This window comes from Mustela erminea, chromosome 8 (assembly GCF_009829155.1).
Source record: "Mustela erminea isolate mMusErm1 chromosome 8, mMusErm1.Pri, whole genome shotgun sequence".
NCBI classification, from domain to species: domain Eukaryota; kingdom Metazoa; phylum Chordata; class Mammalia; order Carnivora; family Mustelidae; genus Mustela; species Mustela erminea.
The window spans coordinates 76938686-76965269 of NC_045621.1; the positions used below are offsets into that span (position 1 = coordinate 76938686).

Sequence of the window (26584 nt, forward strand, 5' to 3'; positions counted from 1 at the left end):
TTCTAACGTAGGTTTTACAGCTTACTTTTTTTAATATTAATAAATTTGGGGAATACTTTCAGATTAATATAGAAATCTATTTCATTCTTTTTAATAGTTCCTGACTACTCCATAGCTCGATCATACAATGCAAAGTAATTAGTAATAATTGATTTTTACCTTTAATTCTTTGTCATTGAACACCTTTGTATCAGGCTAATTGTGCTTTTCCCATGACCAAATGAAGATTGTGTTCTTGACATACAGCAGATACTGAGCAAACTAAATTAATTTTTTTTCTTTTTTCTTTCCCAAGCATTGTCTCAAGTTAGCAACCTCTCTAACATGCCGGCAATAGATTTGCACATTTTAGAATATACTTCTACAAAGTGAGAAATACTTGCTCCATTTATATTACAATAGTTTCTACACAAACCCTTTAGGAATAATGCTCCAAGATGATGTGCCTTTGTTTATGGCAGCAAAAAGAGCTTTCAGCTCATAAATATGTTCGTTATCTCCTCCTATTTATAGCTTTGTTCACAGGAGTCTCTCAATGTCTCCTTAGATGCTGTAGCCCTAATTAGCCTTCCAGATGACTCTCAACGGCAACACTGAGGGCACTTTTCCAATTAAGCCCCTAAAGGACTAAGTATAGCAAAGTCTTTATTCAAAAGAGTCATTCTCTTATGGCAAGAGAAGAAAGTGAAATTATATTTTGAGTTTAATACAATGGAGGAAAGGATAGGTTAGGGAAAAGTTTAGGAAATTGAGGTCAAAACAGCAAGTAAGAGAAGGACCACTTGCTGGGGTGAATAACGGTGGGCACTATCGTAGTTGACTTGCTCTAAACCTGTCACAAAATTCTTTTTTTCTCTCCTCTGTTTTTTCAAAAAGCTTAGTAGACAATACCACCTTTACCAAAAATGTCAGAGCATCTGTGACCTTCCACTCCAGGGCAAAACATTAATAACTTCTGCCAGAGGGGAGTTTTTATTATTCCATCAGTGTTCACTTTTTGCTGTAAGTTCTTACTTATGAATCATAAATGTACATTTTTAAAAACTGCATAAAAATAAATTCAAAATAGGTTAAAGACATAAATATGACACATGAAACCATAAAAATCCTGCAAAAGCAGTAATGTCTCTGACATTGACCGTGGTAACATTTTTCTAGATATGTCTCCTGAGGGAAGAGAAATAAAAGCAAAAAGAAATTATTGGGACTACATCAAAATATAAAGCTTCTGCACAATGAGGCAAATAATCAGCAAAACTCAAAGGCAACCTACTGAGGTGGAAAAGATATTTGCAAATGGTATCTCTGGTAAAGGATTAGTATCCAAAATATTTAAAGAGCTTATACAACTCAACACCCAAAAAACAAATAATAGAATTAAAAACAGGCAGGCAATATGAACAGAAATTTCTCCAAAAAAGATATCCAGATAGCCAACACACACATGAAAAGATGCTTAACATCACACATCATCAAGGAAATGCAAATCAAAACCACAATAAGGTACTACTTTACACCTGTCAGAATGACTAAAATCAACAACTCAAGAAACAACAAGTATTTTAGAAGCTGTGAGGAAAAAGGAACTCTCATATGCTGTTAGTGGGAATGCAAACTGGTGCAGCCACTGTGGAAAACAGTATGAAAGTTCCTCAAAAGGTTAAAAATAGAACTACCCTATGATCCAGTAATTGTGCTACTGGGTGTCTGCCCCCAAATATAAAAACATTAATTCAATGGGGGAAAAAAGAGAGAGAGAGAGAAATCAAGAAATGGACTCTTAACTATAGAGAACAAACTGATGGTTAACAGAAGGGAGGTGGGTGGGGCGCCTGAGTGGCTCTGCCTTCGGCTCCAGTCATGATCCCAAGGGTCCTGGGATCGAGCCCCACAACAGCGTTCTCTGCTCAGCAGGGGCCTGCTTCCTCCTCTCTCTCTGCCTGCCTCTGTGCCTACTTGTGATCTCTCAGTGTCAAGTAAATAAATAAAATCTTTAAAAAAAAATTAAAAAGAAAAAAGAAGGGAGATGGATGGGGGTAATGGGTGAAATAGGTGACAGGTGATGAGGATTAAGGAGTGCCTTGTGATGAGCACTAGGTGATATATGGAATTGTTGAATCACTTTGTATTTTGCATACTTGAAACTAACATGACTCTGCGTGTTAACTATATTAGAATTAAAATTAAAAATGAAATAAAAATAAAGACTAAAATCCTGTATATCCTTCAAGACCTTTGTTCACAGAGTGAGACAAAGGACAGTTTTAATTCTGGGTGTCATATGTCAATAATAACAACATTTTTTTAAAAAATCCATTTTCGATAAGAGTAACAGTATGCTTTGAAAATGGCCTTGGTAAATATAAAATAATCCAAAAGCAGTTTCATGCTGCAGATGGACTAGAAGTTTATCCAAGCCCCAAATCTGATAGCTCCACCTTTTTCTATCTTGGAGAACTTTTGCCTAATGGCCCAGGAGAAAAGCAGAAGGGAAATCACTATGAGAAGTGAATGAAATTTTTTATATTCCATAGACCAAGTTTCAAGAGATATGACTCATTCTTTAACTCACAAAAGGATATCCCTAGAAAATCCTTCTAGATCAAAAAGAAGTTAACTTTTTCTCTCACCTGACAACTGCAATTTTTTTTCTAACCGTTCACTTTATAGTGAATTTTTCGAGATCCCCATATCCAGAAAAAGAATTCAAGTATGAGATGGAACACACATCACTTTTGATTGCTGTTGTTCAGTGTGACTTAAAATCATTAGCCTTTTGAGAGGGTCTTAAATTAAATATCAGTCACTAACAGAATTATAATTAATAACTGGTCGAGCCATGTATTAGACAAAAAAGTTAGTGCCTTATCTTTTTTTTTTTATTTTATTTATTTATTTGACAGAGCAAGAGAGCACAAGCAGGGGGAGCAACAGAGAGGCAGAGGGAGAGGGAGAAGCAGGCCTCTCGCCGAGCAGGGAACCCGATGTGGGACTTGATCCCAGGACCCTGGGATCATGACCTGAGCCGAAAGCAGACACTTAACCATCTGAGCCACCCAGGTGCCCCTAGTGCCTTATCTTTTGACCTTTAGTCTGGCAGTTTCAGACCAGGAACATGGACATGGTGGATGAGGAAGACCTGAGGTGGAGTGGCGATGAGGAGATTCAAGAGGAGGTGCTGACTGAAAGGTAACAGCTATATATTCCTGGAAGGTATTGGGAAGACAAAATGAGAGCAACGAAAGGTGGGCAATTCTATTGGCAGCAAAGACTCCTCAAGTAGAAGTGATTCCAAAAAAAGTAATGAGAAAGAAACAGGGCATGAGATAATAAAATCAAGCCTGACCAATGTCAGAAACTGCATTAAAGAGGCAAGCCCACAGAAACTAGGACTGCAATATTTTGAAACCAGGAAAACTTTTATAAAGATATGAAACAAGTCAGAGGATCATAGGGAAAGGGAGGGAAAAAGGAAGCAAGACAAAACCAGAAAGAGGGACAAACCATAAGAGACTCTTAATCTCAGGAAACAAACTGAGGTTGCTGGAGAGGACGAGGGAGGAGGGCGGCTGGGTGGTGGACACTGGGGAGGGTACGTGCTATGGTGAGCGCTGTGAGTTAAGACTGATGATTCACAGACCCGTACCCTTGAAACAAATAATATGTTATCTGTTAATTAAAAAAAAAAAAAAGAATATGAATTGCTTCCAAGTCATTTCAGCCCAGTAATTACAGGTAGAAATAGATGAAATCCATGAACTCTCATCTCTGCTTAAGTTCTAAAGAACTTCTCCCGAGTGAAGGCTTAGAGATGAAGATAAAATCTAACACGCCACAATTTCAGTATGGCCCAGGAGGAGGAGCAGCAACAGCAGCACTTCAAGACTCCTTGGTAGCATGGTAGGTACCTTGCGTCTCACCCCAGACATACTGGTTCAGAGTCTGCATTTGAAGAGCATCACCAGGTGAACTGTATGCAAAGGACAATCTGAGAAACACTATAATACAGCCCAATGAAACAATCTTTAACTTCAGCCAGAATGACCAGCTCACCATCCCAAAAGAAATCCAGTGTGCTGAGCCTATTCTCGAAGTAAATCCTCATGCTTTTGTTGCCACTAAAAAGCCCAACTCCCCTTCTCTTCACCCACCTTGCTCCTATCTTCCTCCAGGGTACCCTGAAGTATTTTCTACCTCTTTCACGAAGCCTTCCTTGACTTCCACTCAGTCATGTATCCCTCAGTAAATTCACAGTATTCTTGCAGTATCCTTTATTGGTAAAGAGTTACCTACTAATTGGTGATGCTTCCCATTTTGATTATCTTATATTATTATTGAGGATTTAAATAGGTTTTAGACTAACTTTAGGAGACAGCATATTCATGTTGCTTGGGAATGGTTTCTTTATATAGTGTGTGGATTCTATGCAATTCATTCATAAGACTAATATACTAGAACTAAAGCCTTACTGAAGCCTGTAAATCGGTCTGTAAATGCAATTAAGGTGTTCATTAAAATATACGAAATTGTGCATAGTTCACAGCCTGACAGCTTAACTAAAACATGAAGTACAATCAATAAAAAAAAATACCTGTTTCAGTTTATAAATTCAAGGGTTTTTTTTAACATTGTGTGTGTGTAACTGATTTGTAGCTAGAAACATGTACAAACTTAAAAACTTCTCTAACTTATCTTAATCTAGTATCTACTGTATCTTGAGAAAAATTAAAGCTTTATTATTCTTGGTATTATAAGAGCTGACCACATAGTCTTTTACTACCACAAATCAACACCATTTACTTAATGAATTGAAGCTGGCTAACAGGTATTGGAACATTGTACAAAACAATGCTGTGTCCCATTAGCTTTAAATTCTTCTTTTAGATTCTATTTGAATCACTCCCACCAGAAGTGCCAATTAAGAGTAATATAATTAAGGGATTGAATGGTATTGAACATCTAATATGTTTTCTAAGTCTAACATATAATAAATTTGACTATATTCCACAATTTCAAATACTTTTCAGTTACTCAACCACTCATTCTTATTTTTAGACATAAAATTTCAATACCATTTGCACTTTCCATTTCATGACTATTTCTCCACAGGCAAAAATTTGACATTAGCACTTTATAATGAAATCTAATTAATTTGGGAAATTTAAAATTAGGGAATAAAAATTGATGACTGGTGTTTAACTCAAATCCAGAAAATGTAATTACTACAATTAACGGAGCATATAAATTACATGGTTGAATTTGAAAAGAAAGTGAGAAAATGAAGAAAAAGTGATCTGGTAATTAGAATACTTTTTACTGGTTAATCCTGGAAGACACTGTCCTTCATACATTGTGTTTACTTCTAGAAAGGTGAATTTCTGGACTAGAAACTTCTGGATCAGCATCTAGTTCCACTAGGAAGTCACTCTGTGACTCTGTGACTTTTCTTTTTAGTAAGATAGGAAAATAAAAACTTGAATTGTAACAGATTCCTGGGAGCTATAGATATCTCTTCCAGCCCAGTGCACAATGATTTTTAAATTGTCTCTCTAATCTGTTTTGGTTATAGTGTAACATGTGGAGGCAGGAATAATATTCTCCTGTTGTTCATCTGTTTGGGCTTCTGAATATCAGTACATGTTCACTTTATCTTATCTTCCATAGATACTTTATAGTAACATTCTGCCCTCTGCTTGTTACTACCTCCACTTTTAGATAAATTGCTCACCCCTTGGGTAGTAAATGGTAAAGTACTAAATCAAGTATCCATAATAGAGAAAAAGCTAGAAAATGTACTTGCTTTTGAAAATGCATTTGCTTTTGATTTGACCTTACTTTTCTCCTTTGTGACTCTAGAGATCACAGTGTGGTGAACTTGCATCCCCTCCCGCCATATCTCCCACCCCAGTACTGAGCTGAAGCCAGCCCCTGCCAGGTCTTAAGAAGTCATTTTGCTCATGGCTTTCCAACTCCAAGTCCATAGTGGAAATATTTATACCAAGGAAATTGGTCAATCCTACAAATTAGGGCTTTTTAATTTCTTTTCATAGTGGCAGTTTACCAGCACACCACTACTTCTAGCTCTCTTTAAGAAAATAAATGAAGTCCCATCAGTATCAAGCAGTGGAGAAGTTTGAATTTCATTCATCACATAATAAAGAGGGGTTATAAGAAGTTTAGGTGAGTAGGCAGGGACAAACAAGTCAATTGCTTAGTCTCACAATGTTTATTAAGGGAAATAACAGAAGACTGGTTGTCAAGTTCTAGTTAGAGGCAGAAGTCACTACTGATTGCTGCTTTACTGGCCAACCAATCCCCTATCCCCCAAATCCTAGGTGTATAACAGTAGAAAAATGTATACCACAAAACTGTTCTCTCAGAGTTGCTTACTAACCACTTTTGGAACCACAATCCAAATAACAATAAAACCACTCCCTTAACTTGATTATTTGTTCAACGGCAATTTTAAAAAGGCAAATACAGCAATCTAGGCTTACTTTCAAAATAAAATCCAAATTCCTAGTTAACTTTCATCAATTGTATAAACCAACTTCTCTCAATCCAATGGTTTTTAGCTATGGACAGCCTTTTCACCTCAAACTTTTATCATAAAGTAGAAAATGCTCTAGACAGAATGCAGAGGTCAGACTTCACCACTTACCATGTAACCCTACGACTCTGCACTTACATAACTCTCTCTTTTGCATTATGTGTAGGAATAATAATAAATGCTGCCCCTTCCTCAGGACTTGTGTCAGATTTAAATTTAAAACAATAGAGGAAGAATATATAGAAACATCCTAGGTACTTAGGTTTATTATTTCTAAAAATGTGAGAGGGGATATTATTTTCACCAAATAAGCAGGCAATAGAATCTACTATGGGTCAGCAATGTTCAAATGACAACAGACTGAATCACACAAAACTGGTGTACACTTGGTCATAGTCAAGGTACATCATAGCCATCTTGGGTGATGGCACCAACATGACTAGGAAAATAGATTTTTAATATATATATATATATAAATATATATATATATATATATATTAGATAGATAGATAGATAAAATTCACTCGTACAGCCTTCCCCAGGATAAAATGAGGAGTACACATGAAGTGAAATATGTAAATCAACTGTTACTCTTCTACTGCTCCAATATCATTTACATAACGAGAAAAAGAATACACAGCTGATATTGAAAGGGAACCTATTTGCTGCTTGACCCTGCCTGATGCCACTAGGATCAGTGATACCATGAGCCTAAGTTCTAGATAGGATTTTGTCAAGTGGTTCTGACATAAGTTTTGCTTGTAAGAAACCAAAAATTGCCTTTTAGAGATTTGATTCCTTTCACCCACTATGTTTGTTACTCCATTTTCATCATTTTCTGGCTTTCACTACACAAAAGTGACAGTCACCAAATCTTTTTGTCCTAAAATTAACCAACCAAACAAAAACAAAAAACATTAGCCACAAATATGTACTCCTCAAATGGGAAGATTTATGGACCCATATGAGGTCAATGTAATTTTATTTAAAAAATTAAATTTCTATATGATCACGATAGCTATCATTTATCAAATGTTTAGACTTCTTTCAGCACTGTTGAGTACTTTCTATATGTTATCTCATTTTATTGTCACTTCAACCCTGTATGGTACTACTATAACTATCCCCATTTTATATGAAAAAATAAAAAGTCAAACTGGGCCTGAAATTCCAAAAATCTTTTACAGAGTATTTTTAGGGGATTAGGCTTTAAACATCCTGAAGTTCTCTGCATTTATTTAGTAGTTTTCATCTTTCAGCCAAAACCTAAAGGAGTAGTTTTGATTCCTAGTCAAATTATTTTTAGGTTCTTAGACTCACAGTAAAAACGTAGATTTCCAGTAATGCTTGCAGACCAAACATGGCTTATTTTAAGCAATTGTTTATTATTCATTTATCATGTGCCTTTTCATTCAATAAGTATGTATTATCAACTGCTATGCTCAGAACTCTGGTGGAGACTAAGAAATAAAAAGCTGTTTCCCACAATCATCCAAGAAGAATTTTTAAAATAACCCTGAGTTTTAGCCAGTGGCCTACCCAGCATGTTGGACACACAGAGTGGATCGTTTTTCAACACTTCTCTCACATATGATCATTCAATGAGACAAATAATAATAGTGGCTAGAAAAGAAATTAGATAGTAAACATTTTCTCTAGCGGAACTTGGGCTAGTATGACCGTATAAAAATATAAATAATATAATAAGCATTAGAGATATTTCTGAAAACTGGAAAAGCAATGGATTAACTTTTAATTAATGTATTTTGTTTGTATAAAGAAATAAAAGTATATCTACATGGTGTTCTGTTGAAGTAATCAATAAGATTAAATTTTCTGTGTTGAACCTTAAGGTCTGCATATTTTTCAATGATGCTGCCAAAATTGATCTTCAATAGCCAGATTTGTTCATCTGGCTTCACCAAGAGTAACTCAAAGGGCACTTTGAAATCTTTGCCTTCACATGAAGCAACAGATATAAGAATACACAGGAAAAAATATCAAAGGTAAGTTTGGCAGAGACTTATGGAATCCTTATTTCACAGTGAAGTGCTATTCATGTCATTGTTTCTTTGGGTTGATTCTAATAACTTCCAAATGCAACTGCAGTTGAAAAATTGACACTAAAATGTCTTCACTAGAAGAGTCAGCATAAGTTCAAACTATACTTGGTAAACTTTTCTAAAGTTTATAATTATTCAGGATCACTTGTGTCTGATTTGAATGCAGTTTTTGTTTTCTTCAATACATTTTAAACAGAATATTTGAAAAAAAATGATACCATAGTGACCAAAAAACAAAACTTGACCTCTTGGCCAACAGCTTACTCTTGAAATAAATGTAAGTAGCTGAGTCTGCATGTGCCAGGAGACTATAAGATAACTGGAGATTCCTCCAAAGTGTCTTTCTTATAGAACACAACATTTATTAAAGAATAAGTAATATATATGTATATACAATATATATGTATACACACAGATGCATACTATACATACTGTATGTATATATAAAATAATACATTTGTATTTATATACACATATTGTATATATACAGTAACACAATATAACAGAAGTTAAGCCAGCCTAGGGTACCTGAGAAGTATTTTATCCGTGATACTATTTAGAATTGTTGGCACATGGTGATAATAAAAAGCAGATTGACTTTTAATTGGTTATTACTGCTTTTTAATTCTCTGTAGAAAATGTTGGACTATACTGCCTGCACCCAGAGAGAGCAACTGCATTGCCACAAACTTGGCATCGCCACTGGTTTGACCCACTGGAATTTGGTCAACCAATTTACATAAAAAGAACCAGTGTTTTTAAAAGTACTTGTGTGGTGAAAAAATAATGAATACTGTCTTTCTGAAAATAAATAAATTGAAAAAATGAAAAAAATAAAGCACTTGTCAATAAAAAAAACAGTAGCTACCCAAATCCTTCCCCATCTTTTTTTCCCCATACTATTATTCCCAGCTATTTGAGACAATACATTGTCTTTAAACTTTGCATGGATTTTGTACTTTGGCAGATGTGAGCTTGAATCTCGGCTCTGCTACTTACTAGCTCCATCTTGGATACTGGCCAGTTGTCATTCTGCAACTCTGTGTTGACTTCCTTCATTCTTCCCTAATTCTCCTCTCTCCCCCAACATGGGCCTTTTCTCCCATTTCTTTCTTTAGCCCTCTTAACTTTATACCTTTATCTTTAGCCCCTGATCTTTGTACCTTCTCTTTCTTGAAATCTAACCTTTTTCTCCTACTTCAACTAGCACATTTATTGGGCACCTTGGCTCAGTCAGTTGAGTGTCAGCCTTTCACTCAGGTCATGATCCCAGGATCTTGGGATTGAGTCCCCCATTAGGCTGCCTGCTCAGTGAGTAGTCTGTTTTTCCCTCTACCTTTCCCTCCTGCTCATGCTTCCTCTCTCTCTCAAATAAATAAACAAAATATTTAAAACAATAACAACAACAAAACTAGCATCTTCCTTAAAGTATCTCCTAAACCTGGCTCCAGGTTCACTCCTCAATTATGAATAATTTGCTAGAAATTTCCAGTGGGATGGAGTTATGACTTCAATGACTGATCTCATATTGGGTTTGAGCTTAATTAGATTATCAGTAAGATAAGCCCAGAGTCTCTTAAAAAAATTTTTTTTGACATTATTCATTCATTGGGCAAATACTAATCTTGCACCCTTTATGTAGGAGACACTGGCACTAGAGATGTGACATGTGCAAACTCAATCCCAATTCTGTAGACCAAAGCCTACATTCCAGGGTGGTAAGTCCAGGGCATAGTTAAGATGCCATAGGGCTTGAACCCCATGAAACCACATCCATTCTGCCAGCTCACATGGTGCTGCCCACCTGCCAGGCCCACAGGGTTTGAAAAAGGCTTTGATGATATCATCATCCTGGAATATCTGGAGGAACTGAAGTTCATGGCTTTTTATGCCAAAGGCAATGAGATGACTGCCATGGCCTGCATGAACTACAATCCCATTGTGTCCAAGATGGCTGAAGTGTTGGCCTTCACTATGCCATCCAGAAGCAGGAGACAGGTCCTCACAGGGAAGGGATCCTGAGCTCACATGCAGCAGACTTGCACCAGACATGCTGGGACACCTGGAATAGAGTCCAAGCCCGAGGACAGATGCCAACCTTAAATTTTCCAGGATCCCCCAGTGCAAAACCTGAGCCTTTCCAGTGCTTTCCTTTACTGCCTGGCTCTGCTCCAGAGAAGGGTCTCTGGAGTCTGTGTCTGGGTCTCTATCTCTTTCCAGTGGAAGAGACAGACACAAAGCAAATAAGAAATGTAAGTGTATACTACAAACTGTGATGAACATTTCAAATGGAAGTTAGAGGGGAAATAACCAAGTTCTCATTTCTTGATAGGTCTATGGAGCATCTTTTTGTCCCTCCGTTCGTGACAACAGAATTAATGGGAGGATCACTGAGTATACCATATGGATAGAGGAAGTCAAGATCTCTTTATGATGATGAACGTCCAGACTTCCTGAACTCACTTAACTGCAGTAGTCAATTACTAAAATTATATATGCCATATGGCCTGCCAGTAAAAATATTAATGTAAATTAAATATGGTGTCTCTTCATGATACTTTTAAATCGACCATTAAATAGCCAAAACACAATCAATAATAAGAATAGTAATTTTCATTATAAAGTGTTCAAAATAACAAATATGTTTTTCTGCTTTCTTCCATTTTCAGAGCAGATAGTCCATAAGATATCTCCTAATTAATGGTTCTAAATTTATACTTTATAAGAATAAATTTGTGAAAAAAATCAATATTTTACAATGAACAATGAACTAATTTACTATTTTAAAATGTCCCCACAGTCTGAAACTGTGAATAAACCTTTATTAGAGTATATTTACTTCAGAGAAATCTGTATCTTTTTATTTTTTAATAGAGAAAGAGAGCTCAAGTGGGGAGGGGCAAAGGAAAGGGAGAGAGAGAATTTTAAGTAGGTTCCATCCTGAGCTTGGGAACCAATGCAAGACTTGATCTCACAACGCTGAGATTAAGAACTGAGCCAAAATCAAGAGTCAGATGCTCAACTGACTGAGCCACCCGCATGCCCCAAAGAAAGCCTATATCTTGATATGAATTGTTTCCAACTATAACAATAATGATTAGCAATGTAAATATGAGTGTGGGAATAGGGAATACTCCTAATGAATAAATGAGGATTGTAATACAATGAATATATGGCTATACAATAAAGTAACACAACTGGGCTCACATAGCCTGTGTCATTCTGTGTAAAGCATTTCCATTTCTCAAACTCTATTTCATAAGAGTAGTATAATTACTCTCGGCAACAACGTAGAATAATAAAACTTGCAAGATATTTGGTAAACACAGAGAATTTAAAAATTAAGTGTACACTCATCAACTACTAATCATCCTCTACATTTATTTACTTGACAATCATCAATAAGTTCATACTAAGAAGAGAAAATAGGAAAGCCACTAAATAATAAATGATCATGCCAATTTCTGGTAAATATGCTCAGGAATACAGAGCTACATCAAATAAACAAATACATAAACAACAACAAAACCAAAAAATCTTTTACCTCTAAACTCCAAGAGAAGAGAAGCTTATTTTCCCTGAATGAATCAGGGAACACTTCACGAAGACAGTAGTAGCTTTTTGAATTAGGACTTAAAGCATGAACAAAGATAGGAAGTTGAAACAGCAGATGGAGGGGAAGCACTGAAGCAAAGGAAGCAGAATGGACATACGTTCAGGAAGGGATGCATGCGACAGGTCCTAGAGGACAGTAAGCATCCAGAACGAGCGTAACATAGGATTTGTGATAGGAGGAAGGAGGTGAGGTAAACAGAAAGTAGGTATAAAGTGTTTTATAAAGAGTCAATATTTCATAGTTGAAAATGAAGGGTCACTGCAAATTATGGAAGGAGTGACATACCCATGACAAAGTTCTAAAGATAAATCTGATGACTCTAGAAACAAGGAACTGTGAAAGGAGGGCTGGAGATTAGAAATTTAATCTGAGAAATGTAAAATTTTAGATTGAAAGGAGTAAAGGTTTTGAAGTGAAAAGGCACAAAGAGGAGAGAAATAAGTAATTTTTTAAAAAAACAGAAAACAAAGAATTTTATATTCATTTTGTTGTGGAAAATAGTAAGTTAAAGAAGCATCAAAAATAATAGATTTCAAGCTGAAATGACAAGGGGAGCAGAATTACAAGGAAGCATTTTATGTTTTCTTTAGTAGCTATCAACAAACAGCCTAGGCTGTTAGTCTAAGCAAGATTCCTCAAACAGTTTACTGGAGACTTTGATATGTTTATAAATATTCAATACAAGGAGAGTTTCGCTGTCAAGTTAGAACACACTAAATATCTTATCTCCCTCTTAAATATTTACATTTAACATAAGTATAATAAAGTTCCAGGAAATTATGCTGTGTGTGTGTGTGTGTGTGCATGCGCGCATGTGTAAAACTATTAAATCTCATAGAACACTAGTGTTACCAGGGACAAAGTTCAGAGAGCCAAGCATACATATTTCCCTGAACTTACTCTTACAGAGGAAGCAGGTGTTATAATAAATCTCTTTGGAATGAATCAACATCAGGTATCAGGAAGTCATTCAGGTAGACATGTCTTAAGAGACAAGAAGAGATATAAATTGTCACTCAGAATAGAGCTGAGGTCTGCAAGTATAAATGTAGAAGTCACCTAACAGAGAAGGTCAATGAGACTATGAGAAGAGGTAGTTTTGCAAGGAACAAGAAAAGTTAATGAGAGGATGTGGAAGCTGTAGACAGTCTACATTTTAGGGTCTAATAAGTGGAAGAGAGGGATTTAATTGTAACTTGAAAGAATAGAAAACCTAAGGGAAAATTATTTTAGAATGAGCATCTCCAAGTTAACAAACTCTAGAGAGAGACATCACCTAAGCATTCTAATCTAAGTCCTAAATGTGGAATTCTAGACCATTCCCTCGGCATCCCAATCTTTAAGAGAAAATCCAAAAACCTAAAAGCCTGAAAGTCCTAACACCAGTGTCCATTCAGATTTGAACTCAGCTCTAGGTGACCTTGAATGTTCTAATGTTTACAGTTGTAGGCAGAACTCCAACACACTAATTGGCATATCCATTCGTTTTCTGAGAATATCTTCAGTTATTCTCACACAGGCAATGCTAAGTACTCTGGTGTCCTTCAGGAAAGGAGCGAGAAAGAAAAGAGTAGGGAGTGGGAAACAGTAACGATCATATTTTTATCTAGATATCTATAATAAATTTAAACTAAAAAAACTAGATGCAAGCTAGGATCCTTCACCAGCACAATGTTGACATAGCCTCCACTAAATAGCTAAATGAGGCTACATTGCCAACTGGACTAATAAGAGAGGGGGAAACAATGTGTTAGGTAAAAAGAAGGATAAAGCAGAACAGATTATCCAGATTATACATACTGATCAAAATTATTCAACTTTAGTGGCTCAATTTCCACATGGTTTGTCTAAAAGCTGGTGTACAGAATTAATAAGAATTTTTATATAAAATTTAGATCAATGGTCATTTGGTACAGCTGTTTGGCTCCTCAGAATGTAGTCAGAAAGTGTTTTCCATTTTTTAAATAAGATCAAGAAATAATGGATCTACTTTAGAAATAGAATATATTTTAAATAAATTGTCTTTGCCACCCTGTGCCACAAATGTGTGTGTATATGAATTTTTAAATATTTGATTCTTGAAAAAAGAGAGAAAATAGCCTTATTAAGGTTATTGTATTGTTCCGTCTAACAATACATAGGATTTACTTTCCCTTTAGAAGATAGATTCTTAGTATGATATTTCAGGAAAAAATTACAATAAAGTAAAATATTTTAAAATAAAACAAGAAAGTTTTATGGCACTGTAGAATTGTCTAAGGTAGGTTAAAATAAAATACCATCTGAACAGTAAATTTCAAACATTTTGAGTATGAGGAAATTTACAGAAAGCGAAGCCTAAGAAAGAAAGATTGATAGGATGGCTACAGTCAAATTATATTTTATTCATGTCTTTTAATGAAATCATAATGAAGTCATAATGAAATCTAGTTCTAGTCTTGAACAACCTAGAAGCCACTTCCTTTAGTACCTAAAAGTGTCTTTCTACTGCTTACAAAATGTTGTTTATACTATGGTAGCAACAAATCTCTTCTGTATAGAAACACTTTCAAAGCAAATGCCTGAACTTTATCTTTCTTTTCCCTCCTCTCTCTTTACTCCTTCTGGAGACAGTATTTCATGTCCTAAAATTCCTAGTGTCTCATATGTGATGTGTCAAATCTATGCTTGTGCTTGTATGCTCATCACAGTAAATCATATGACCAGAGAACACGTGATAATGTACTCTTGCTCATTGTTTTTTTCTTGCCCTACCTCTGGAACAGAAAATTCTCATGAATATAATGACTATTAAATAATTAAGTAGCTCAAAGTAATTTTTGAAGGTGATTTTTACAGTCATCTCCTTGGCTAATGAGAATGGGTTATACCTCAAGGAAAGACTATATGGCTAGGCTGGTATACACAATTAAGGTCCCCTAACACTATCCATTATGGTGATACAATCTGTAATGGCAAGTCACACTCAGTCTGTTTATTCTTAATATCAGTACTCTTTAAGCTTTCCCCATGTAGCTGGTTGTGACCCCTTGAGACTCAGTTTTTCACCAATAAAATGGAAATCTACATAGTTTCCTTTCTACCTCAAAAGGATATTATATGAACAAATAATATAAAAGATATTAAAAAATGTTTTTCAAACCTCTTCTTAGGAATTCTACACAAGCATGAACCATCATTATTCAAAAATGGTATTATTTGCAGATTTTGTATCACCTGCATTTTGCTAAGGGTGAATTTAAAAGCAATGCTTAAAAAAAAAAAAAGACCTAGGTAAAATGCTGCCAGATTTGTGTGTACATGATACCTGGGTGTGATAATCTACAGATAACTCCCATCTGTTATTTCTTAATTTACCCTCAGCTGTTTCAATAATGTGATATTGTTCATCATTTCTCAATCTTTTCAAAATATTTCTTCTTCCTTTTTTTTTTTTTAAATGCACACCATTGCTGTTATGTAACAGCACATTAACTATTCTCTCAACTAGGCAACTTTGTGTAGATTCTCTAAGAGTGGATGGAAAATATTAACTACGAAGAAATTTCTTGGGGTCAGACTATCTTCCAGAAAACATAAGTAGGAGAAGAAGTAAAGGAAGAAAAAAGACTACCTGGAGTAAAGAGAATCTCAGAAAAATGGAGGAGGTATATTTTGGGAAAATTTAGAAAAACAGAAATGTGTACCTTGGAACACTGATTTCTGGAGTTATTAATAACCATTACATAGCAATAGAATATATTTGGGGAAATATTGGAGTAAAGAAACTTAAGCTGGGGCGCCTGGGTGGCTCAGTGGGTTAAAGCCTCTGCCTTCGGCTCAGGTCATGATCCCAGGGTTCTGGAATCCAGCCACACGGCGACTCTCTGCTCAGCAGGGAGCCTGCTTCCTCCTCTCTCTGCTTGCCTCTCTGCCTACTTGTGATTTCTGTTTGTCAAATAAATAAATAAAATCTTTGAAAAAAAAAAAAAAAACTTAAGCTATGCTGCAAAACATCAAATACACCTTGTAAATATATTCTTCGTGTTTGGAAGCGTTCAGTAGTAGAAAATAACATCATAAATCTATACTATAAAGAATAAATAAGTTTGTGGGGGGGTTGCCTGGGTGGCTCAGTGGGTTAAAGCCACTGCCTTCAGCTCAGGTCATGATCCCAGGGTCCTGGGATCGAGCCTTGCATTGGGCTCTCTGCTCAGCGGGGAGCCTGCTTCTCTCTATCTGCCTACCTCTCTGCCTACTTGTGACCTTTGTCTGTCAAATAAATAAATGAAATCTTAAAAAAAATAAATAATTTTTAAAACATCACAACCATAAATCCCTAGAGACTAGACATTATGAATGAAGTTCACGTATGATTCAAATGCATAAGGAAGCATTATTTTATTTCAGTAAAATAAAAATCCTCATTTCCATGTCATGGTTTTAGTGGAATTGGAATTGAAATGTCCAAAATTAATTATGTTCAGTTTGTATTAAAATAATGAATTGTCTCAAGACTGTTAGCAGGAGGGGCACCTGGGTGACTCAGTTGTTAAGCAGCTGCCTTTAGCTCAGGTCATGACCCCAGGGTCCTGGGATCGAGCCCCACATTTGGCTCCCTCCTCAGTGGAGAGCCTGCTTCTTCCTCTCCTGGTCCCCCTGCTTGTGCTTATGCACGTGCTCGCTCTCTCTCTCTCTCACTGTCACTCTCTGTCAAATAAATTAATAAATAAAATTAAAAAAAAAAAAAGACTGTTAGCAGGACACTTGGTAAAAATCAACTCTCCAAAAGAAACTAAGAAAATGTAGGCCATCATTATGGGCTTAATAGCTCATATTCTATGAAATTAGGGAAACTTCTTCAATGTTTAATTTTTTTAAACTTTTTTTTAACCAAGACTCTCACACTATAACTCTGGAGTCAAGTGAGCAATATTTGACTCATCAATCAAATAAGAGTCAAGAGGACTTCACTATTTTGTTGATGTATATGTATTTTTTTCTATTCTCACTTGTTTCTCAGATAACTTCAACAACATGAAGTAAAAATTCATATTATATGCTATCTTTTCAATTGGCTGAATGAAGATGGCCTATAGATGGAATTAAGGAAAGAAGAATCAGAAAAAGCACAAGAGTTTTTAAAAGAGCATTAATTGCATTAATTGACTCAATTTTATGTGCTTCCCTTTAGTGATATTCTCCCATACAATCTCTGGGTTTGGCCGTGTGACTTTTTGATTTTTCCAATGGAACAGAAGCAACCTGCCTCAATTCAGACTGAGAGCCTTGAAAAAAATGTTTGTGAGTTTCTGCTTCCTCCGTGGATTCCTGCTTCTACCAGGAGAAAATATCCAGGCTAGCCTGCTGGAGGGATATGAGAGACACATGGAAGAAACTCAAGTCATGTATCCAAGGTCCTCCTAAGCCAGCCAGTTCACAGCAAACCTATGATCTGGCCACAGATGCATGAGAAAGCCCATTGGGATCACAGAAGCAGTCAGCTGATCTACAGACTCATGTTGTTTTAAGCCACTATGTTTTAGGGAGATTTATAAACAGCGATAACTGAAAGGCTGTCCTGTGAAAGAGAGTCTGGAATATTCTGACTCTAGTTCTGCTAAGAGAGAAAAAATGTTTTTATTGATTGAAAGACAGATTTCCATTTAAGAAAGTAATTTCTAACAAGTCATGATTGTTCAAAGGGGTAATGGGCTATAAGCATTGAATTCGCTGATGCTGGAATAATTCAAGTTGGGGCTAAGAGGAATGCATTTTATTCATTCAACAAATTTATGTTTCTTCATTTTTTCCTTTATTGCTGTAAAATTATATACAAGATCATCAGTAAAAGTGCATTGTAGAGTTTGGTTTTCTCACTCATAACTAGTAGTGGAAACAAAAACCAAATACCCATCCTTCTAGCAATCCTCTGTGATATGGCTGCCAGAATTTTTAGCCAAGACTTACTGGCCATCATTCACCCAGCAAATGGATTAACATTATGTAGACCTAACTAAACAAATTATTCACCCTATCATTCATTCATTTCAAGGGTCACCAGCTAGCAGTCTATAGCTGGATTTTGTTTAGTCTTTCACTTTTTTTTGTCAATATAGATTTATTTATTTATTTGAGAAAGAGAGCACAAGCACATGCATGCACGGGCAGGGGGAGGGGCAGAGGGACAAAATATTTCAAGCAGACTCCCCGCTGGCCGTTTTGGGGCTCTTGGGCTCCATCCTATGACCCAAGAGATCACAACCTGACCTAAAACCAAGAGTCGGATGCCAACCAACTGAGCCACCCAGGCGCCCCAGTCTTTCACTGTTTTTAAAAATGTAAAAGTAAATTGTTTCATTTCCCATCCACCATAGTTCCCAACACCTCCTATTTCACACATTCATAATAATGAATTAGTCTCTTTTTGAAGACTATGTAAGTGCTTACTTGTGGCACACATTCCACCAAAAGTTATGGGAAATACAAAGATGAATTCAATATTGAGTCTAGCTTCAGAAATCTTAAAATGTTTTTAGGAGAGTTGATCCTCTTACTTATGTAATTATAATAGAATGCAGTGATATGTGCAGTAAAAGAAATCCAGATAAAATGACATGGGATCTCAGAGTTAGAAAAAAGCAGATGCAGCTGAACTGAGTAGCACATGCTTAATTAGTTGGCACAGAAATTTGCAAGAGTCTCTTTTTTCTATTTCATGTTGTTCCACAAAGACTTTACCACTGGAATAACGATAAGCATTTAGAATCTTCATTAGAAGAGATATCTAACAAACAGGTGGTGGTCCCAGATTATCACATGTCCCGACTTTCATCCAAATTTTAATGTAATGGTATAATTTAAAACTGACTTTGACCTAGTGGGATTTTCCTTTTCTTCCTCAATTAGGACTCAAAAACTGTCATGTTTGTATGTTAAAGATACAAACATGCTGTTTTTCATTACTTTGGTCTCCAATTTGTTCCAAGCTCTTTGATCTTCGAAAATGTCAAATTAAATATTAATATTTTTAAAGCTGAAGTGGTGATTTTTCATAATAAAGGCCCTTGACATTCAATGCCTATAAACAAATGGTTAATAAATATATAATTAATATTTAATTACCTGTTTTAACAAACAACTCCTCTAAAAATAACATCCTAAGATGCTAAAGGCTGGAGTGACCAAAACACTAAAATTGGTCACCAATTTGACTCAGAATTAGTATTTCTCCATAATAAAAAAAAAAAACAAAAACACACATGGTTTTAATGGAACAGGCTTGGGATGTTATGAAGATAACAAATCTGAAAGTTTTCTCTTCTGTTCTTCAAATGCACTGTGACTACCCCATTCACTTCTAGCAGTTCCAATTCAGGAAATGCTGGATTTTCCTCAATTAGAGCTCATGTCCAAGTGGCCTTAATCAAATACATAAATAAACGGAAGCTTTCCCATGAGAACTAACTATCAAAATTATTTGTCCAGTCACAAAACTGAAGAGATACAGTTTATAAATACTGCAGACCTCTTTAAACTTATTCAATCTCTACAAACCCATAAGTCACCTTATTAATCTTATTCTTTTCCATTGCTTTTAATCTAAACACTCTATGCAATAGACTGATTATTCCAAATATAAAAATTTCCAGATGGCATAAAACCATTAAATTATCCAGTAGATCATTTTACCTGCACAATCTTGATTTTCCTCATTTCAAACACCACAAAAGTCTTTTCTTAATCATGCCAATGTCCAAGATAAACACAATTATCATCAAGCATCTCTAGCTTAAAAAACAAGATTTGCGTAGCTCCTGAGAAACATTTTTCTGTGTTTTAATCTATTCTCTATTCTTGGATCCATACCCCAAATTCTTAATTATGTATTTACTACTTTTTAAAGGAATTATATGCCTATAAAAGATTAAATATACACTAATATTTTAATAAACAACAGTTCTTAATATTAACATTAATACCTACTGCTACTACTGCTGCTGGTGATGGTACGTTTACTGGAAATAGCTTAAATAGATGAAATAATACCAGCAGGAGTAAATTACTTGCTGCCTGAGTTTAAAGTGTATGACAATTATAGCTTATCTATTTGCGATGACCACTTAAAATTTAGAGCTACTTTTATCACAGCTGGAAAAAAAAGGCACAGTTCTGATAACTTTCGCATGACAAACATTACCCGATGTCTTACATTCATAGGTGTTTGTTGTTTTGCTTTGATCTTTGTAGTCCATTTTATTTTTTAAGATTTTATTTATTTGTCAGAGAAAGAGAGTGAGAGAGAAACAACTAAGGGGAGCAGCAGGCAGAGGGAGAAGCAGGCTCCCAGCAGAGCAAGGAGTCCATTGCAGGACTCCATCCCAGGACCCCAGGACCATTACCTAACTGAAGGCAGATGCTTAACTGACTGAGCCATCCAAGCGTCCCTTTTCAGTTCATTTTAAAGAGCAATTTGAGTTTGTTCCTTGCCTTATAATTCATACAATGACTTTGACCAGTAACAAAAACATGCTGACCTAAACAATGAAAAACTAATTTTTAATAAACATCTCTCTTATAAAATATAGTTGTTCATCTATTAATTAACATTGTGCCTGACAGCATCATAAGTGTTAAATTCATTTCACTGTGTCTATTTTCCAGAACTATTTTTCACTTTCATAGCAAGGGGAGAATAACTTAAACTTAATTGTTTTATTCTATCAATTAACTGTCACATAAAAATTAACTGTCTCATTTATTAAAAAACAAATAAACTATGAAACAAAATTTCCAGTATGTATGTAACTATGTAACCATTGCAAGAAAATTCCTTTTTTTCTCCTCTCTTTTTAAAAATTTTTTAAAATTTTTTAAAAGATTTTATTTATTTGACAGAGAGAGAGATCACAAGTAGGCAGAGAGACAGGCAGAGAGAGGGGGAAGCAGGCTCCCTGCTGAGCAGAGAACCCGACTCTGGGCTGGATCCCAGGGCCCTGAAATCATGACCTGTGCCGAAGGCAGAGGCTTAATCCACTGAGCCACCCAGGTGCCCCTTTTTCTCTTTTTCTAAAAATTCATGATCACTTTTGTCTTAGGGCCAAAAACTGTTAAAACATTTTCATAAATATAGAATTTTATTATATTTTGGGTGGACCTTTATCCTATAAGGAAATTCATTGCATAAAAAAGGTATTTAAAATATACTATTTCATCAGATCACACTTAATTTTTTTCTCCATAATTACGTTTCACTCTGATGACTTGGACTAAATACAATCCTGTCTAAAATATGTGTTTGTGGTTACAGGGAGGTGTTAAAAACAGGATTAAATCACAGAATATCATATATACTTAAACATTTATGAGATAAAAATATCAATATCCAACCATGTATTATAATTCCTTTAAATTATGAAGTGACTTTATATTTTATATGTGTTCAGGATTTTTGTTATTCCCAAAACACCAAAAGAAATGGGTTTGAAATATCTGAATAACTGAATACTATCCAGACATTTTACTTAGAAAACTACCATAAAGCAGCACTCAGTCAGGTGTCCCACCTGTATGAACAGGTAAAACTCTGAAACAAACTGAGGGTTTTAGAGGGGAGGAAGGTGGGAGATGGGTCAGCCTGGTGGTGGGTGTTAAGGAGGGCACGTATTGCATGGAGCACTGGGTGTGGTACATAAACAATGAATCTTGGAACACTGAAAATAAATAAATAAATAAATAAATAAATAAATAAATAAATATTTGGTAAGAAAAAATATGACCATGTTGGTAAATCAAAAAAAAAAAAAAAATTCTGAAATGCTGTGCTGTCCCTACACACTAAGAATTTACGGTTTAGCTGTAACACTGATGTTCATACACTGAACTTGAATGTGGAAATAAATAAAAACAACTACACTCCAAAAGGTGTAAAATTTTAAACATGTAACATATATTGTATGCTATTCTTCCATAAAGCATAGATCACACCCTTGAAATTAGAAACCAGGCACAGCAATAGAGTTTACTAGCTTTCACAGCAAAGAAAACTAGGATCTGTCTTTCCTATGCTTTCTTATTTCATCCTCCTGCTTTCTCCATCTCCATGTGAAGAGACTATGCCTGCCAAAAGCACACTCAGAATTCCTCTGCTAACAGATACTTGTAAAAATAAGACTTTTGAAAAGGCATAAAGGGAAGAAACAGCATGTTCTAAATGCTGTGAAGAACTCAACATGATTTTCATTAGTCTGAGGGCCTGGCAGCAATCTGACTCGCACTTTAACGTCTCAGATCCTGGATGCATAGACCAGTTCTCAAATCTAGGGCTGATGAACAACTATTTGCATGATTTCTTTTATGACTTTTTAGTGCTCTTTCTAATGGAAAGCCACCACAAAAATAACTTATCCACTTTGAACACAGAAGAGGTTCAATAGGCTGCTGGCATCAAAGAATACTAAATAAGGCTTAACGTGTGAGAAAAGTTCCAATTTATTTTTTTAATTCATTTTTTCCTTACCTACTCCTAGAAAGAATTTGAAGCAACAAATGGAAAACAATGCACATATAATAGAATTTGATAAAATATTAAATCAAATCGGAGGAGCTGATAATAACAGAAACCCAGACTTCAACTTCATGGCAATGAAATTCAGATAAGAAATATTCCCACTGATGCACTTTTATTAGGAGAAACAGATTTTTCTTCATATCAAAGCTAAATGTTTATTTATCCCATCGGAATAAAGAAAGTTTGCTAAGCAATATGAATATGTAATAAGATGGAAGTGCCTTCAGCAACAGTCTTACTGAAGTTATATAAAGGTAATTCATTTAAATGGATTATAAACTGATGAATCTATTTATATAAAGAGATCAATTATGATTACCAGAGATAAAACTCTGTGGTAACACAGAAAAAGAGGTTTTAAAAAGTCTAAAAGACTGTTTCTTTTTCTTTGGGAAGTCTTTAATGACAATGTTTATTCACATCTTGGACTTTAAAGTTCTATGTAATTTTATTTTTTATGTGCTGAGGAACAAACTTAGTGTTGTTGATTTAAAACACATTAATATACATTTTGTGACAGTGTTTCCTTCCTGTAAAATTATAAAACCTAAAGAATTTCTCTTGAGTAATGGGAGAATCATCATTTTTATATAGAATTCTGAGCTGCAGGAATGTCTACAAATTGTGTTTGAGATGCACCATTTATATATTCTTGGAGCTGAATGGTCAGTCTCACTGATCTCAAGTTCCACATGACATGCATAATAGAGATCATATAAAATTCCATTTTGGCCATATAAAAACAACAACAAAAAACAAACAAACAAAAACTTTGCCTTTTCCTTTCCTCACAGACCTGGTGTGAAAATATATACCTAAAATTTCTACAAAAGACTTTAAAATAGATTGACTAACTTATGTGAGATGATTCAGGAATCACCATTGTAGGAGACACTGACATTTTTAGATGCAGAATTTAAAGAATATGTAAGATTTCTCAAGTCTTCTGATATCATATGCAGCCCTGGAATTTCAATATCCACTGTCTACTCTAAAGCCTCTCCACTAACTTTTTTATACTTGATGGATGACTTTTCTTGTCTGAAATTTAGGCAATTAAATTAAAAATTTAAATTTAATTTAATTTAAAATTTAATTTAAAATAATTAAAAATTGATATCTATTCAGTTTCAGATTTATTAAAAAAAAATATTGCTTATCTCTCTCAGTTCACTTAGGTGTCAGACTTAGTCATCATGGAAATCTGTCTCATTATAATTTTCCAGGACATTTTCACCTCCTTTTTGGCACCTATCATCTGCCTGTGCCATAGTTATCTAGGTACATACTAGATGATATGTTAGGTGAAGGCAGATACAGTTTGTTTTTCTTTATCATGTCAGACCTCCCCAAGTGCAGTAGTCCAAATTCTAGACACTTTTAATCAATCAGAGAAGGCCAGGGTGAGTTGAATTAAAGCTGTTGGTTAAGCTGCAGAAGAAAGTTGTCTGTATATAAAAACCTGAATCGTGTCAGTATGTCAGATATCTCCCCCCAAAATCCCAGATTTATCCTCTCTTAATAACTAAAATTTTAAGTGATTTATAAACAGTCAAAATATTATTTTCACAAAATTTCTGTTAAACTGTGACTAACACATACAAAACAGTCCAACACTAATTTTTTACCAAGTCGACTGAGAACTAGTATGCAAATCCCTTAGGAAATAGGGTGTGAACAAGTACATATTGAGAAGGAAACGTCTGGTACATGGGTCTCTGACCAGAAAGGCAGGCTTGGGAATGTTTTGTCTCAATGTGAAAGGAGGACAATCCAGTAATAGCCCAAGAAGACAAGGGACTAGAGAAAGGAGACCAAAAAAAAAAAAAAAAAAGAAAAAAAAGAAAAAGAAGCAGGGCATCGGATAAGGCCATAAGATGCCAAAAGCAACCTTCAACCACTTCCCAACTTGCCCAAAAGTACAACTATCCATCAGAAAGTCAATGCTGTGTTTTACCAAAAAATAGCCCGACACTTTCTCTGAGGAATTATGTCTAGTCATTGGAATGCTTTATTAGGATACTCTCTACTTCCCTTTTCCCCCAAGAAAATCAATATCCCGATAAAAGCAAAGCCATCTATCAATGTGCCAAATGACCAATCAATCCCAACTCTACATCTGGCCTTAACCTGTTTTTAGTCAGGGACCACTTGTACGCTTGCTCGAAAGACTTGCCTGAGTGAAAGTATGTGCTCCTCGGCAGCTCTGTTCTCTCTTCTACATCACCAGGATCATGAAGTAATTATTTGAATTTACCAAACTGTATTCTAATTATTTGGGCAAAGAATCCCATTTACTTTATATGAAAAAGAACAGAAACATGGAGGAGAAGCAGTTTCCCTGTGAGCGGCACCTTAGCATACAGTTCATCAGTAGGGAATATGGATTTGCCATAAACCAGTGGAAAAGGACCACCTGCTTCAATTGCTGACAGTTTCTCAGTGGGGTAACATACTAAAGACACTGGCTAAGTGGATCTGACTTTATCCAACACAATCTTCTCTTCTTCAGTTTCCACGGGTGCCCTCTTCTAATGGTGCCTCAGTAGGGTTGAGTTTGGAATCATCTGTGCTACTGTCATATCTTTTTGAAGTCAAACAATGCACTTGGAAGAAAATAGAAATTAATTACATGGGCAATATGGCAGGTGAATACACATTTGGGGGTCATTCTGGATTTCTGGCTATTTATTACTGTCACTGCATAAAATGTAAACATAGATTATGATATTAGATCCATATATATAAATATGATTTTTTTAAAGATTTATTTATTTGAGAGAGAGAGGAAGCACAAGTGGAGTGTTGGTGGGGTTGGGCAGAAGCAGAGGGACAAGCAGGTTCCCTGCTAAGCAGGAAGCCAGCACCATGGCCACCACCACAGGGCTCAATCCAAGGACCCTGGGATCACGACCTGAGCGGAAGGCAGATCTTTAACTGACTGATCCACCCAGGAGCCCATTTATTTTTACAAGGCTGTAAAACAGGTTGAGCCAGCATTTTGTTTTAAGCTTTACTAAAATATATTATTGCTATTAATAATACTGTAACAATGCTTAATCAATACATGAAACATGCCTTGAGGCCCACTCTTATTCATTATGTGACAACCGCAGATTGCCAGGAATTCCATCCATAAACTTCTATTACCCACTATTTAATTCTAGATCAACAACCAGTGACTGCAACTTGACTTTAATGTCTAGTTTTGCTGACATGTCGTATCTCCGCTTTGTTTAGGATATTATTTGGGGGGAACCACAAAATTGATATATAACTAGATTTTTTTTTTAAGATATTCTGTCTTAAAAGGCAGAAACTGTGTTGATTTTCTAGCCTCTTTAAAACTCTAAATTCCTAATTCTGAATTCTAAAGTATGTAAGTAACTAAAATATCGAGGTTTAAAGAGTCAATGAAGAAACTGCTGTTCTCAGGAGAAAGAGTGAGCCACCACCCCCCACAAAGAAAACCTTAACTCAATCTATTATATTGTATCTACACTTTTTCTGGCCACAGATTTCACCACAAGGTAAAATTTTTCCTGTCGCCCTTTTGTTTCCTAAACTGCATAAAGACACTCCTGAACTAGATGTAAATATATATTCTTTAGTATACAGCCATCAAATTCGCATTTATCTTCCCACATATTACTGCAAAAGGGTATAGCATTTGCAACACTGAAACATTATCTCTGAGTGTAATCAGCTGAAATAACCAAGCACAGTATTTCCAATTTAGAGGGCTGTGCAACCATTGGAAACAGCAAGGGATTGCATAATGCTTTAGAAGTTTTTCCAGTGCTATG

General features: G+C 35.4%; 1 protein-coding gene across 5 annotated transcripts in view; it reads right to left on the reverse strand.

The window, feature by feature from the left end:
* The window catches only part of PDE1A (phosphodiesterase 1A), a 337781-nt gene that overhangs the window by 221198 nt on the left and 89999 nt on the right, over positions 1-26584 (reverse strand). The window lies entirely within an intron of this gene.